Below are 14,952 nucleotides of genomic sequence, written 5' to 3'. Positions count from 1 at the left end.
GTCAGACCTCCGGAAAGGAGCCGTAGCAGACAGATACACCCACACAGCCCGGACCACATCCAAAGAATGTAAAGCAACCTCCTTGGGATGCGATGGCTGTGGACATAAGGACGGAAGCACAATGTCCTCATTTAGATGAAAGGCCGCAACAACCTTAGGAAGAAAAGAGGGCTGCGGACGCAGCACCGCCTTATCCTTGTGGATGATCAAACAAGGAGATTTGCATGACGACAAGGCCGCCAACTCAGAAACCCACCTTGCAGATGTAATAGCCACTAGAAAGACCTACTTTCTGAGAGAGCGTCAATAAAGGGATCTCCCTAATGTTTTCAAACGGCGGCTTCTGAAGCACCGAGAGCACCAGATTCAGATCCAACGGGGCAGCGGCGGACGTACCAGAGGAGCCACATGCCAAACCCCCTGAACAAACATACGCACCAATGATTGACTTGCCAAGGGTCGCTGAAAAAAGACAGCCAAAGCTGATATTTGCCCTTTAATGGTGTTTAATGCAAGCTTCTGATCCACTCCTCACTGCAGAAACAGCAGGATCCTGGAAACCAAATATGAACGCGGATGCCACCCCACCTCCTCACACAGGGAGATGTAGGCCTTCCAGATGCGATGATAAATCTTCCTGGAAGAGGTCTTTCGCGCCCTTAGCATAGTGGAAATTACCAAAGCCGACAGCCCTCGATCCCTCAGCACCTGGCTTTCAACAGCCATGCCGTTAAAGCCAGTGACGGTAAAGCAGGGTGGAGAATCAGACCTTGAGACAGAAGGTCCTCCTGCACCGGCAGCCGCCAAGGAACATCTGCGACCATTCGTACTAAGTCGGCGTACAAAGGATGTCGAGGCCAGTCTGGGGCAATCAGAATCACCGGAATCCCCTCGGCCTCCACTCTGCGCAGCAGACGAGGGAGGAGCCTGAAAGGGGGAAAGGCATAAATTAGCCGATAATGCCCCCATGGGGCCACAAACGCGTCTGACGCGTCCGCCCAGGGATCCTTTGATCTGGCCACAAACCTCTACATCTTCTGATTGAGCCGAGAGGCCAGGAGATCCACATCTGGCATGCCCTACCATAGGCAAATGTGCCCAAACACTTCCGGATGCAGTGGCCATTCCCCCTAGTCCAGCAACTGACGACTGAGGTAGTCCGCCTGCCAGTTTTCTACGCCCGGAATGTACATGGCTGACAGAGCCGGCACGCGCCGCTCTGCCCACTGTAGGATGTGGGAGACCTCCAGTGCCACCGCTGAGCTCCTTGTCCCTCCCTGATCATAGACATATGCCACCGCCGTGGCGTTGTCCGACTGGATCCTGACAGGACGACCCTGCAGTCTCTGCGACCATGTGGAGAGGCACCGCCTGATCGCCCGCAGCTCCAGCACATTGATCGGCAGGCAGGATTCTTCCTGCGTCCAGCGACCCTGGGCCGACTGGATGCCCCAAATTTCCCCCCAGCTGGTCAGGCTGGCGTCCGTCGTGATCACCGTCCAATGAAGAGGAAGAAATGATTTCCCGGACCAAAGGGCCGGGGACCTCAGCCACCAGAGAAGCGAAGCCCTGGCTAGCTGGCTCACCCGGATTTGACAATCCAGGGATGTCGGAGACTTGTCCCATTTGGACAGAATCTCTTTCTGCAAACCCAGAGTGTGGAATTGAGCATACGCTTCCGCCCCGAAAGTGGCTACCATGAGGCCCAAAACTCGCATGCAAAAACGCAGCGACGACCACCTGCGGGACATCAGTAACCACACTGCGGATTGGAGAGTCTGCAGCTTGCTTGACAGAAGAAAGACTCTCGCCTTTGAGGAGTCCAGGATCAACACCAAGTATTCCAGGTGCTGGGTTGGCAGCAACACCGACTTCTGGAGTTTCAACACCCAGCCAAACTCCTGAAGAGTCTGCATGGTGATCGCCACATCCTCCCTTAACTCTGAGGCAGAAGCTGCTCTCAGGAGCTGGTCATGCAGGTAACCCACAATCGCGATCCCTCGTTGTCTCAGAAACGTCAGAATCGGAGCCAGCACCTTGGTGAAGACCCTTGGTGCCGAAGTTAAGTCAAAGGGAAGAGCTACAAACTGGTAGTGCTCGTCCCCGACCGCAAATCACAGGAACCTCTTGTGTCTGACACATATGGGTACATGCAAGTATGCGTCCTTGATGTCCAAAGCAAAGGGGGTCACCTAGTGGTGGACTTTTCAGGCACATGTAGCAATCATAAAAGAGGTATACTTGGTACAAATATAATTTATTGAATTGACATAATAAAATATAACAACAACTATAACATCTATTGTTTAGGAATGTAAATCCATCAGTATTACAATCGTGTATATACAGAGTTTTGAAGCAGTACTTTTTCACCCGACGCGTTTCGGAGTCAATTAAACTCCTTCCTCAGGGATAGTGTATGCTTTAAATAGTTCTATGTTAACGAAGATATATTGAAAAGATAATAATCAATATCTGAGTATCCATCAATAAAGCATTTCATAATGTAATTTTCATATCTGATACACTTACATTAAACACTGTATTGGCTGACTTGACATTCCATAAAAATTGTGATTAAAAACAGCGACAATGGCAAAGTCTGCCTGCCCAGTATGCTCTTGATTTCAAATTGAACAAATATCTATGTGTTGGAGATGATGTAAACAGGTAGAAGTGGGTTTTTGTACTCCACCAAGAGTATATATATGTTGTTCTCTTCAAAAAGAAAAGAAAAGCCCAGGAAATGTGGGCGTAAACTAAATGCTTGAGGCTCCACTGAGGCCGAGAGGAAAATCCTGCAAAAAATGTAATGACATAAATATATAGTAGGAGGTCCTATTTTAATATAGTAAAGAAGTTGGTTTGCAAAATAAAGTTCATACCTGAAGGTGGCTCAAAAGTTGATGTTCATAGGTGTATATAGTGATAGCTAGAGAGGTAGTAGATAAGATAGGATATTCAATTAGTTGTCTATTTGGATTGCAGGTATTATTTTAAATTATTGTGTCCTTACGCTAAAGGGTTGCCTAAAAAGAAATAATATAGATACTGTGGTGTTAGGTGGCTAGGTGGGACTAGATTTGCTTGGCAGAGACACACCTGTCACATGTACAGTATGTATAGTGAGGCTAGGTCTAAAGTATAGTAGTCATCATATACAGTGGCTTGCGAAAGTATTCGGCCCCCTTGAACTTTTCAACCTTTTGCCACATTTCAGGCTTCAAACATAAAGATATAACATTTTTATTTTTTGTGAAGAATCACCAACAAGTGGGACACAATTGTGAAGTGGAACGAAATCTTTTGGATTTTTGAAACTTTTTTAACTAATAAAAAAATGAAAAGTGGGGCATGCAAAATTATTCGGCCCCCTTGCGTTAATACTTTGTAGAGCCACCTTTTGCTGCGATTACAGCTGCAAGTCGCTTGGGGTATGTCTCTATCAGTTTTGCACATCGAGAGACTGAAATTCTTGCCCATTCTTCCTTGCAAAATAGCTCGAGTTCAGTGAGGTTGGATGGAGAGCGTTTGTGAACAGCAGTTTTCAGCTCTTTCCACAGATTCTTGATTGGATTCAGGTCTGGACTTTGACTTGGCCATTCTAACACCTGGATATGTTTATTTGTGAACCATTCCTTTGTAGATTTTGCTGTATGTTTGGGATAATTGTCTTGTTGGAAGATAAATCTCCGTCCCAGTTTCAGGTCTTTTGCAGACTCCAACAGGTTTTCATCCAAAATGGTCCTGTATTTGGCTGCATCCATCTTCCCCTCAATTTTAACCATCTTCCCTGTCCCTGCTGAAGAAAAGCAGGCCCAAACCATGATGCTGCCACCACCATGTTTGACAGTGGGGATGGTGTGTTGAGTGTGATGAGCTGTGTTGCTTTTACGCCAAACATATCGTTTTGCATTGTGGCCAAAAAGTTCGATTTTGGTTTCATCGGACCAGAGCACCTTCTTCCACATGTTTGGTGTGTCTCCCAGGTGGCTTGTGGCAAACTTTAGACAAGACTTTTTATGGATATCTTTGAGAAATGGCTTTCTTCTTGCCACTCTTCCATAAAGGCCAGGATTTGTGCAGTGTACGACTGATTGTTGTCCTATGGACAGACTCTCCCACCTCAGCTGTAGTTCTCTGCAGTTCATCCAGAGTGATCATGGGCCTCTTGGCTGCATCTCTGATCAGTCTTCTCCTTGTCTGAGCTGAAAGTTTAGAGGGACAGCCAGGTCTTGGTAGATTTGCAGTGGTCTGATACTCCTTCCATTTCAAAATGATCGCTTGCACAGTGCTCCTTGGGATGATTAAAGCTTGGGAAATCTTTTTGTATCCAAACCCGGCTTTAAACTTCTCCACAACAGTATTACGGACCTGCTTGGTGTGTTTCTTGGTCTTCATGATGCTCTCTGCGCTTTCAACAGAACCCTGAGACTATCACAGAGCAGGTGCATTTATACAGAGACTTGATTACACACAGGTGGATTCTATTTATCACCATCAGCCATTTAGGACAACATTGGATCATTCAGAGATCCTCGCTGAACTTCTGGAGTGAGTTTGCTGCACTGAAAGTAAAGGGGCCGAATAATTTTGCACGCACCACTTTTCAGTTTTTTAATTGCTAAAAAAGTTTAAAATATCCAATAGATTTCGTTCCACTTCACAATTGTGTCCCACTTGTTGGTGATTCTTCACAAAAAATTAAAATTTTATATCTTTATGTTTGAAGCCTGAAATGTGGCAAAAGGTTGAAAAGTTCAAGGGGGCCGAATACTTTCGCAAGCCACTGTAGTTAATATTGTATGGGGTTAATCTATCAAGTTGACTGGGAATCAACAAAGAGGTCCCAGACAGAGCCAAATATAGATGTGATTAGCAGATTTAGGGTAGAGCTTGCATAACCAATAGGTAGTGCTTGTTCATTTATAAAAATGCAGATTCAAGGATTTGTTTCTCCAAGTGCTACATGAATAGAGAAGTATACAAGAATTATTATGGTTGTATAGCCTCCAAATAGAACTAATCAGTTTTTTTGTTTAGTTGGGAGTTGATTGTAATGCATAGGGTGTTTTAAAGCATATGACTATCAGTCTAGTGTGAACTCAATCCAGCAAAAAAAGTCCCAGTTATAGCCAAAATAGAAGTAAAGTTGGCTAGCTTAGGTTGGTATCATAGTTAGTGAATAAAAGTGGTTTAACTTACATGACATGAGAGTGAATCGGATCAAGTAGCTGTTCAGGCCGGTAACATCCCGCAGCGTGTGGAGGATGTCTGACATGAGAATCAGCTGATTTAAGAAGCCTCTTTCCTCCAATCAGCTGTTGATATTGGATTACAACAGCTGATTTGAGTGGGAGGGAGAGGAAGCAGGTGCAAGCCATGTATGGCCCCCTGGGAGGAGATGTCCAAAGACGCCAGGAAATCACCCTAAAGTGCAGCAACCACGTAACGAACCTTTTTCATCCTAAACCTCCGCACCTTCACAAAACAATTGAGGGTCTTGAGATCCAGGACCGGACGGACCCTTTTCTTCCTCGGGATTACAAACAGATTGGAGTAGAATCCCTGAAACCTTTCTAATGTCGGTACAGGCACTATCACCCCACGCAGTAGTAAGTCCTGTACTGTCCCAAACAGGGCCTCCCGACGAGCCGGAAGAAGATGAAGGTTGGAGGGAAAAAAACCTGTCTGGCAGACAAGAAAGAAACTATTTTGTAGCCTGACACAACCAGATCGCAGACACACTGGTCGGAAAGAAGAGAAGTCCACCAGTCTGCAAACTCCCGAAGGCTACCCCCCACCCGAGAGTCGGGCGGGGGCGAACCTTCATGTGGAAGCCGATTTGTTCGCAGGCTTGTTTGGCTTGCGATACCAAGGGCACTTTGGTCCCTCAGCGGGCACCTTGTCGGACTGGGAACGCTTACCCGGCGACACGGGTGGACGAAAAAGCCTTTTCTGAGCGGAAAAAAAGAGGGCTCCTGCCTACTGCGCGGCTCCTTACCCTTTCTGGACTGTGGGAGTAAAGTACTCTTTCCCCCAGTAACATTTTTAATAATGTCATCCAGCGAGGCGCCAAACAGCCTCCCACCTTGGAAGGGCAACTCCGCCAGTGCTTTCTTAGATGTCTGGACCAACACTTGAGCCAAATCAGCCGACGCAGCACTACAGCTGATACCGAGGCTCTAGAAAGCAAAGGGGCCATATCCAGGGCCGCATCACAAATATACTTAAGGCCGTGCACCAACTGGTCTGCCAGTTCCACACAGACTGGGGAAACCTGCTCCTGCCGCAACTCGCGGCGCAACAACTTAGCCCATTCAGTAAGTGTTTGTGACACCAGAGCCGTGGCTAACACCGGCCGATGCGCCGACCCCACCACCGTAAACATGGACAGGGCAACCGCCTCGGTCCTTCTGTTGGCAGGGTCCTTGAAAGAGGGGGACCCTTCCACCGGAATCATGGTCACCTTATTTAACCTAGATACCGGGGGGTCAACGACCAGAGGAGATGTCCATTTTTTTTCAGAAAACTCTCCTCAAAAGGGGTAACGCACCGCCATTCACCTCGGGCCTGAAAAGGCACGCTGCAGGCGTTCCCACTCCTTGTAAATAAACTTATCAAAATAATTTAGGTAGGGAAAAACCTTAGCAGTGCGACCGGCTTGTGGGATCCAAAAGGGACCGACACATCTGCAGATGCCCCAGCCGTATCCTCTATCTTTAAGGTATCCCGCACCGCCGTGATAAGTGCCCCCACTAGCGCTTTTTCCTGCGCTAAAACGGACGCGGAGTATTCCTCCTCACTGTCGGAAGGGTCATGGTCCACAACCTCTGAAGCGTCAGAACAGGGGCCGCCTGCTACAGCGGGACCCAAGTCTGAATCAGAGCTTTCCCCGGAAGACGGGGGGGGGGGGGGGGGGCGTTTTTTACCCACCTTGCGCCTGCACACCGCTTCCACCCTGGAAGAAAATGATTCCAGGACCACAGTCAGAGCGTCCAGGGGCACCGCAGGTGCAGGGGAACCGGTTGCTATCACAGGGCTGTCTGGGGAAGAAGCGCCAGCATCCGACGATCCATGTCTGACCCACTCTCGCCTGTCACCTGGGACCTAAGGCAAGAGACAAAAAATGCCCACCCTCCTAGCTGCAACAGACTGACCAAGGCGTTGTGCTGTGCTGCTGTCCGTTCTCCCCGCTGTCGGCTTCCAACCCACGACTTGTTCTGTGTCAGTTCTGCGCTGTTCCTGGCTTAAACAGCCACCCAGCGCTAGAGAACAGACACCGTCCCTCTTGGCTACAAGCAAATGGCTGCCTCAGCCAAAAGCGCCCGAAAACGCCGGGAAAATGGCCGCCGCTCCCCAAGTAAATGGCCACGGCTACAGGAAAATGGCTGCGGTTCCCGCAGTGACCATTCCCCCTGCATGGCGGCAAACGAAGGTACCAAACGAGGGGAACAAACAAAGGTAACAAACGAGCGACAGCACAACCTCCTGCCAGGACCCAGAGACCGCCCGGAGGACCCCCGGGCCAGGTAAGTGCACCCCCTACGCCCAGCCACGCAGTGCCCCCTTTACATGGGGAGGAGGGAAAGAGACAGGGAGAGATGAAAGGGAGGGAGACACCCCCTAATCCACCCCCCAGAGTGTGCCCAGCTGCTCCATCCTGCCTAAACAGGTGGAACCATACTTACCCCTCCTGCAGGGACTGCTTGATGCACTCCACAGACAGACCCATCTCCTGCATAGTACGGAGTGTCTGTCGGCCATGGCAACACTGTGACTTTGACAGCAGTAACCCGGTCATGTGTGCCCCGGAGATTATAGCTCACCGGCCGCCCCGGACCAGAATGGGGCCTGTCGCGGCCGACCCAGCGCGGAGCTAAAGTCTGCACGCGCTCGATGGCCAGGCTGGGTAGACTACCAGGATCTATATTATCCAGCCTGTCACCCAGCCCAGCTGTTGATTGTAGATCACAGGAAGAAAAAACAAAAACAGCAAAAAGATCACTGGTCCCCACAGGGAGCCAGGTCCTTCTCATAGACTAGGCAGAAAAAAACTGAGCTGCTGGGAGCAGAGTGAGGGGTTATAGCCAGTAGGACCGCCCCCTGGGCAGTACTGTGCTTGTTTTTTGTTGTGTTCTTCCTAGTCCTCTCCTAAAGGTGGCGATATAACCCTAAGGTCAAGACTAAAGTGCTGTGTCCGTCAATGAACGAAAGAGAAAAGTATATTTTTCAAAATGTTTCAGACTTCATCTCAGTTGCATAAGATAGCATATAGGCCTCATGCACACTGGACACTACAGCAGAAGCCTTAGCTGTAGAAAGCCACGTTAAAGTTTTAAAACGTTTTTTAGCAAAACTATACTCCTACAAAGGCTTATGGCTCAAAAACGCTTATGAATGCAAGATAGCTGTTGGAGCGTTTGTACAGCTGAAAAACTCCTCTTCAAACCCACTAGTTCTGGGTTTTCTTTCCAGCCAGAAAACACGCCTGCTAAAAAATGCTGATAAAATCCTGTGTGCATGGACACATAGGATAACATGCTGGGGAATTTACTGGTTGTAGAAAAAAAAAAAAAAAGAACAGCTGTAAAAATGTCCGGTGTGCATGAGGCCATAAAGTTGTGCTAGCAAGTTCAACAAAATTCCAGCAAAATGAACCCACTTCATTCTCTTAATAGACTAGCTTGACTGTAAGATTTAGGCTGGGTTCACACTGGTGCAACACGACAGCCGTCCTACTTTGGATCCGACTTTGCCCTGCGACATGAAGCCGGAATGCGTCCGACTTTCGATGAACGGGGATCCGACTTGGATCACCGCCAATGCCCGACACTGTGTTTGGTATGAATCTTGAGGGGGAACGCCGTGCCAAATTTTAAATAGAAAAACGGCATGGGTTCCCCCCTCCAAGAGCATACCAGGCCCTTGGGTTTTGTATGGACCTTAAGGGGAACCCCCCTACGCCGAAAAAAACGGCATGGGGTCCCCCCCAAATCCATACCAGAGCCTTATCCAAGCACGCAGCCCGGCCGGTCAGGAATGGGGGTGGGGGTGGGGACGAGCGAGCGCCCCCCCCCCCCTCCTGAATAAGGGGGCCCCCAGATCCCCCCAGATCCCGGCCACCCACCCTTTGTGAATGAGTATGGGGTACATCGTACTCCTACCCATTCACCTAGGGAAATAAATGTCAACGAAAAAACACAGTACACAGGTTTTTAAAGTAATTTATTAGGCAGCTCCGGTGTCTTCTTCCGACTCCGGGGGTCTCTCCAGCGTCTCCTCCCGGTGTCCTGATCTTCTGCCGCCTCCTCCGCTATCTTCTGCAGCTCTTTTGCTAGCGGTGGCCCGGACTTTTGCCTTCTGCCTTCTCCCTTCTTTTCTTCTTCCCATGTTGACACGACGCTCTCTCCGGCTGGAATGCTCTCTGAGCGCTCCGATGTGACATATAGGCGGTGACCCCGCCCCCTTATGCCGTCACAGTCCCTGGGCATGCTGGGACTGTGACCTTTTAGGGGGCGTGGTCACCGGGTGATGACCACGCCCCCTTATGCCGTCACAGTCCCTGGGCATGCTGGGACTGTGACGTTTTAGGGGGCGTGGTCACCGGGTGATGTTGATCACGCCTCCTTATGATGGCACAGTCCCAGCATGCACCGGGACAGTGACCTCATAAGGGGGCGGGATCACCGCCTATATAAGTCCATTGCGGAGCGCTCAGAGAGGATTCCAGCTGGAGAGAGTGTCGTGTCAACATCAGAAGAAGAGGGAAGAAGACAAGAAGGCAGAAGTCCGGGCCACCGCTAGCAAAAGAGCTGCAGAAGATAGTGGAGGAGCCGGCAGAAAATCAGGACACCGGGAGGAGACGCCGGAGAGACCCCCAAAGTCAGAAGAAGACCCCCCGAGTCGGAAGAAGACCCCCGGAGTCAGAAGAAGACCCCCGGAGTCAGAAGAAGACCCCCGGAGTCAGAAGAAGACCCCCGGAGCTGCCTAATAAATTACTTTAAAAACCTGTGTACTGTGTTTTTTCGTTGACACTTTTTTCCCTATGTGAATGGGTAGGGGTACGATGTACCCCATACTCATTCACAAAGGGTGGGGGGCCGGGATCTGGGGGCCCCCTTATTAAAGGGGGCTCCCGGATTCCGATAAGCCCCCCGCCCCCAGACCCCGGCAACCAACGGCCAGGGTTGTCGGGAAGAGGCCCTTGTCCTCATCAACAAGGGGACAAGGTGCTTTGGGGTGGGGGGGCCGCAGGGCGCCCCCCCTGCCCCAAAGCACCCACCTCCCCATGTTGAGGGCATGCGGCCTGGTTCGGGGGGGGGGGCGCTCGCTCGTCCCCACCCCCATTCCTGACCGGCCGGGTTGTGTGCTCGGATAAGGGTCTGGTATGGATTTGGGGGGACCCCCACGCCGTTTTATCGGTGTAGGGGGTTCCCCTTAAGATCCATACCAGACCCAAGGGCCTGGTATGCTCTTGGAGAGGGAACCCATGCCGTTTTTTTATTTAAAATTTGGCCGGAGTTCCCCCTCAAGATCATCTGAGCACAAGTCGCATGCCGAAGTCGGATCATGCGAGATGGCGATCCGACTTTGATCCGACTTCAATGATAGTCAATGGGCTGAAGTAGGATCAAAGTCGGACCAAAGTAGTACAGGGAGCATTTCTAAAGTCGGAAAGACTTGTGTCGGACCAGTTAGGATGGCTCCCATAGGGAAACATTGAATTTCACACGTCATGCGACATGAGCTCCCAAATTTAGGACAAAAATCTGAAATCCCAAAAGTGACATCCGTGCCATTCAGCTCGGATTCAGCAGATCTGTTCATGGACCCTCTGTTAGACAGAAGCGCATTCATGTGAAAGCACCCTTCTTGTGAAGATGTACAGACATGCACACATGAACAGACATCAAAAAACAAACCTGTGTGTTTCAAACAAAGTGCTTAGTCATAGCAAAAAGACAAGACAAACAAGAAATTGAACAGTTTAATTTTACTGAAATTTAGTTGAACCTACCAGAATCAGGCAAGATATGAAAGCCGTAATCGTTGAACATGGCGTATGTAAAGCCGGTTCCCACGCGGCAACAAACTTACTTGTGCTAGCGTGTATGTACAATTATATGTAGACTGGAATGTCATACGACTAAATTGTAACATGCAATAATACTATAAAATACTAATTCTCTTAAGTATATACCAAAGACTAAGTGTACCTGTGAAAATCGCATTAGTTCTTTTTTATTATATTCAGGGGCATCATTCGACTTACTAATGTAACCTCTTACCTTCCCCTTTTTTTATTCTGTAGACCTGTTGACTGTTAAAATAGCACGGCTCAATCAGTCTATCTGACATCTACACTATAGCTGAGGACCGGGACCGAGAATAGCATGGAAGATGTGCATCACATTAATATGTTATTCAATGTCTTCACTGCCAGCATCAAAAATTATGATTTTAATGCCAAAATGCACTCAATGCATATGTTGGGGGAAACAGGTCATTGTTCCCGCTACTTTACTTTCTATACTTTAAAAGATGTTTGAATGATCTACAGTATATTCAATGCAACTGATAAAATTCAGCACATTGTGCCCAGTTACAATGATACTGCAAAAAAAAATTGGTTTGGCTGGGAGCAGCAATTTTAGTAATGCTTAAAGTGAAACTTTAACAAAGAAAACCCCATTAACCACTTGAGCTTCGGAAGGTTTTTACCCCCTTCAGGACCGGAGCATTTTTTGCTATATAGCACTGTGCTATTTTAACTGGCAATTGCGCAGTCATGCTACACTGCACTCACATGAAATGTATAGAATTTTTTTCACACAAATAGTTTTCTCTTTTGGTGGTATTTGATCATCACTGGGTTTTTCATTTTTTATTATATAAAACAAAAAAAAAATCAAATTTCTTTAGAAATTTAGGCCAACTGTATTCTGCTACATGTCTTTGGTTAAAAATCTCAATAAGTATATATTTATTAGTTTAAGTGAAAGTTATAGCATCTACAAACTATGGTACCGTATATAGATTTGAAAATTGATCAGTCCTGTTGTACTGACCGCCATTTCTTGAGGTTCCAAATTTCCAGGACAGTACAAATGCCCCCAAAGGTGTAATTTTTTGTCGCAATTTTTGGGGAAAATTAAGAAGTTAATGAAACTTTTTTTTTCACAATTTGTCTTCACATTCTTTCACCAGTGCAGTACAGCGTCATCATACGACTGGTGTGGCGGTGATCAGGGATAATGACTGGTGACAGTATGTAAAAAAATATATATTTTTTTTTTATTCTTTTTTTACATTTTTTTACATCCCAATATCAGAGCAGCTCAGTGTCACCATGGTGACACTGTACTACTCTGGGGGAGTGATCAGAGATTTTTTTTTAAACACGGTTATACAGTGATGATCACTTTATAAGCAATAGTTTTAGCTGTCATGAATGGGTTAACCATTAATGAACAGCTTGGTTTTCAGTGTTAACTGTGATTGGCTAAATCTAATCACATGGTACAGGTAGCCAGGTACCATGTGATTTCTTTGGGCCAATCACATATTACAACAGTAAGCAATCTGTTCATGAATGGAAAGCCATTCATGACAGGCTGTTTACACTTATCAATTGATCGCTATGACCAATCACAGCAATCACATGATACCCGGATACAGTAATCACAGGAGGGGCGCACTGCACGCTCCTAACCCAGAAGAGGCATAATCACATATATATACACGACTGAGCCTGCCTGTGCTGGCCTGCTACAGTAAGGCCTCTTTCACATGGGCGGCTGTTATGCCGCTGTTAAAAGCATGTTTTATTTTGAAATTCCAAGACTCCAGGCACAGCGATCACTTGCAGTTGTACATTGCGGTTAGCAGCGTTTACGTGCGGCTGCGTTTAGTTGCGGTGGAACATTCTTGCCATTTCTGATGTGCTTCCTGTTTTTCTATGCTCGTTGCCGCTGCTATGCGCAGGTGAAATAGTACACTGATTACCTGTGAGTAGGTGCAGATAGCTGCGCTAAATTGGTCCTGGACGCAGTCAAATGTATTTTTTCTAACCGCACAAAACCCCATGTAACGAAACCGTTGCTAAACGTAGTGTGTGAAAGGGGGTAGTAGGAAAGCATTGTGTGAGTTTAGGTGCGGTAGCTAACTACCCGCAGCTAAAAGCTGAATTCTATCCACCCTCTATGAAAGGGGCCTAAATGTACTGTGGCAGGGCATCAAGCGGTTAAATACGAGGGGCGTTTAAGTGAAACAGTGACTTTTAATTTTACAGGTATAAAAAGGGATGCTAGCATGGCGATATCAAACGCAGTAGTAAGTGGCAAGTGTGTCCCATTACTGATAGGGGACACACATGTTGCAGGGAAGTCCAGAGACCGTTAATAAAGATGGCAGACAACAGTGTTACTGCTTGCATGGAACAGTGTGTGGTGATAAAGTTTCTTGTGAGCGAAGGCGCAAAACCCGCGGATACCTATAGAAGACATCAAGCAAAGTACGGTGATGAAACGCTCAGCCGCAGTAAGACATTAAAATGGTGTAAACGTTTCAAAGATGGCCGTATGTCCGCCAGTGATGATCCTGGCTGTGGTCATTCCCTGTAATAGCAAACAATAGCATTCTTTTATCCACCACCCTTTATGTTACAAACAATGGGAAAAATATGATTAGGCACCCCGTTGGGTGGGCTTAAACACATCAGGGGGCGTGGTCTGAGGAGCAGCATTGACTGAGGCTTTCACATGTACATATCCCAACCAGGATTGGCTTAGGTAAGCAAAGGTTTCCTGCCTTAATGGGAAAAATATGTTCTATCCATCCTGGAACGCAATAGTGGGTTTAAAAAATAACATCTATATCTCTATATATATCTATCTATATATATATATAGATAGATATATATATATATATATATATATCTATATATATATTTTTTTTTTTTTTTTTAAGCTCCAAGAGCTTGAATCTCAGACAATCTTCTGCTTAAAGTTCTTGCAATAGATACTGCCTTGTAGGTAATGGCCCGAACCAAACACTATTTTGTTGGAACAAACGGTTGAACTGACATGAGATCCAGCAACACCAATAGATCTCTCTTCCTTGGTGACTGAATCCTCACGACTGCCTTCAAAAGTTGTGAAAACTGAAGGATTCTTGGTCCATTTAAATTTGTTATTGCCGATATAGCTGACACTTGCAAGCTCAATGAGGATAGGCTAAGGTTCATGTTCAATACAGCCTAGAGGAAGTATAGAACAGCGGTCACTGGAGGGGCAGTAGGATCAATGTCTCACTCTACCGACAAAACATAAACTTGTTCCAGATTTAGGCATAGGTGTTGTAAGTAGAGTGCCTTCTCGCACACAAGATAAAGATCACTCTGGAGCAACCAGAGTTGCCCAGTCTCCCTTTTTAGCGCGCCTGCTTGCAGCCCCAGTCTGCCTATGTTGTGGAAGGGAAATGTCCTCCATATCCTGAAATGAATGGCCAGGGAAAACTGAGGACTTCCTGGCCAATATGGAGGATTTATATAGTTAAAGTGGATGTAAACCCAATGTCATCCTTTCTAAACTACTGCCATAGGGGTTATCTATAAAGGATATACATGCCTCCTGCATGTATCTTTACCTGTCAAATGTCTCCCCTCTGTCTGTTATTAGACCCGCTGCATATTCTGTGGGTGGGTTTGTTGTCTGGAGCTCGGTGGGTGGAGTCGTGATGTCAGTTGACTCCCCGCCCACCTCTACACTCCTTGTCAATATGCATATTCTCTTGTGTATTTCTAACACTGAACTTCTGCTATGATCTCTAACATCCAGTGAAAAAACAGGAAAGTAACCACATGACTTCAGCATGCCAAGTCATGCTGAGGTGTGGAACAGCCAATCCTTGCAGAGCTGCTGAAGGAGTGGGGGAGGGAATTAAAAAATA

The 14,952-nt window shown here is 47.2% G+C and overlaps 1 protein-coding gene across 1 annotated transcript in view; it reads right to left on the bottom strand.

Moving 5' to 3' along the window:
• The window catches only part of MAP4K3 (mitogen-activated protein kinase kinase kinase kinase 3), a 1,235,976-nt gene that overhangs the window by 912,575 nt on the left and 308,449 nt on the right, over positions 1-14,952 (bottom strand). The gene's annotated exons all lie outside the window — the stretch shown is intronic.

This window comes from Aquarana catesbeiana, linkage group LG04, assembly GCF_042186555.1.
Source record: "Aquarana catesbeiana isolate 2022-GZ linkage group LG04, ASM4218655v1, whole genome shotgun sequence".
Classification (NCBI taxonomy): Eukaryota; Metazoa; Chordata; class Amphibia; order Anura; family Ranidae; genus Aquarana; species Aquarana catesbeiana.
This window is presented reverse-complemented; position numbering and strand designations above follow the sequence as displayed.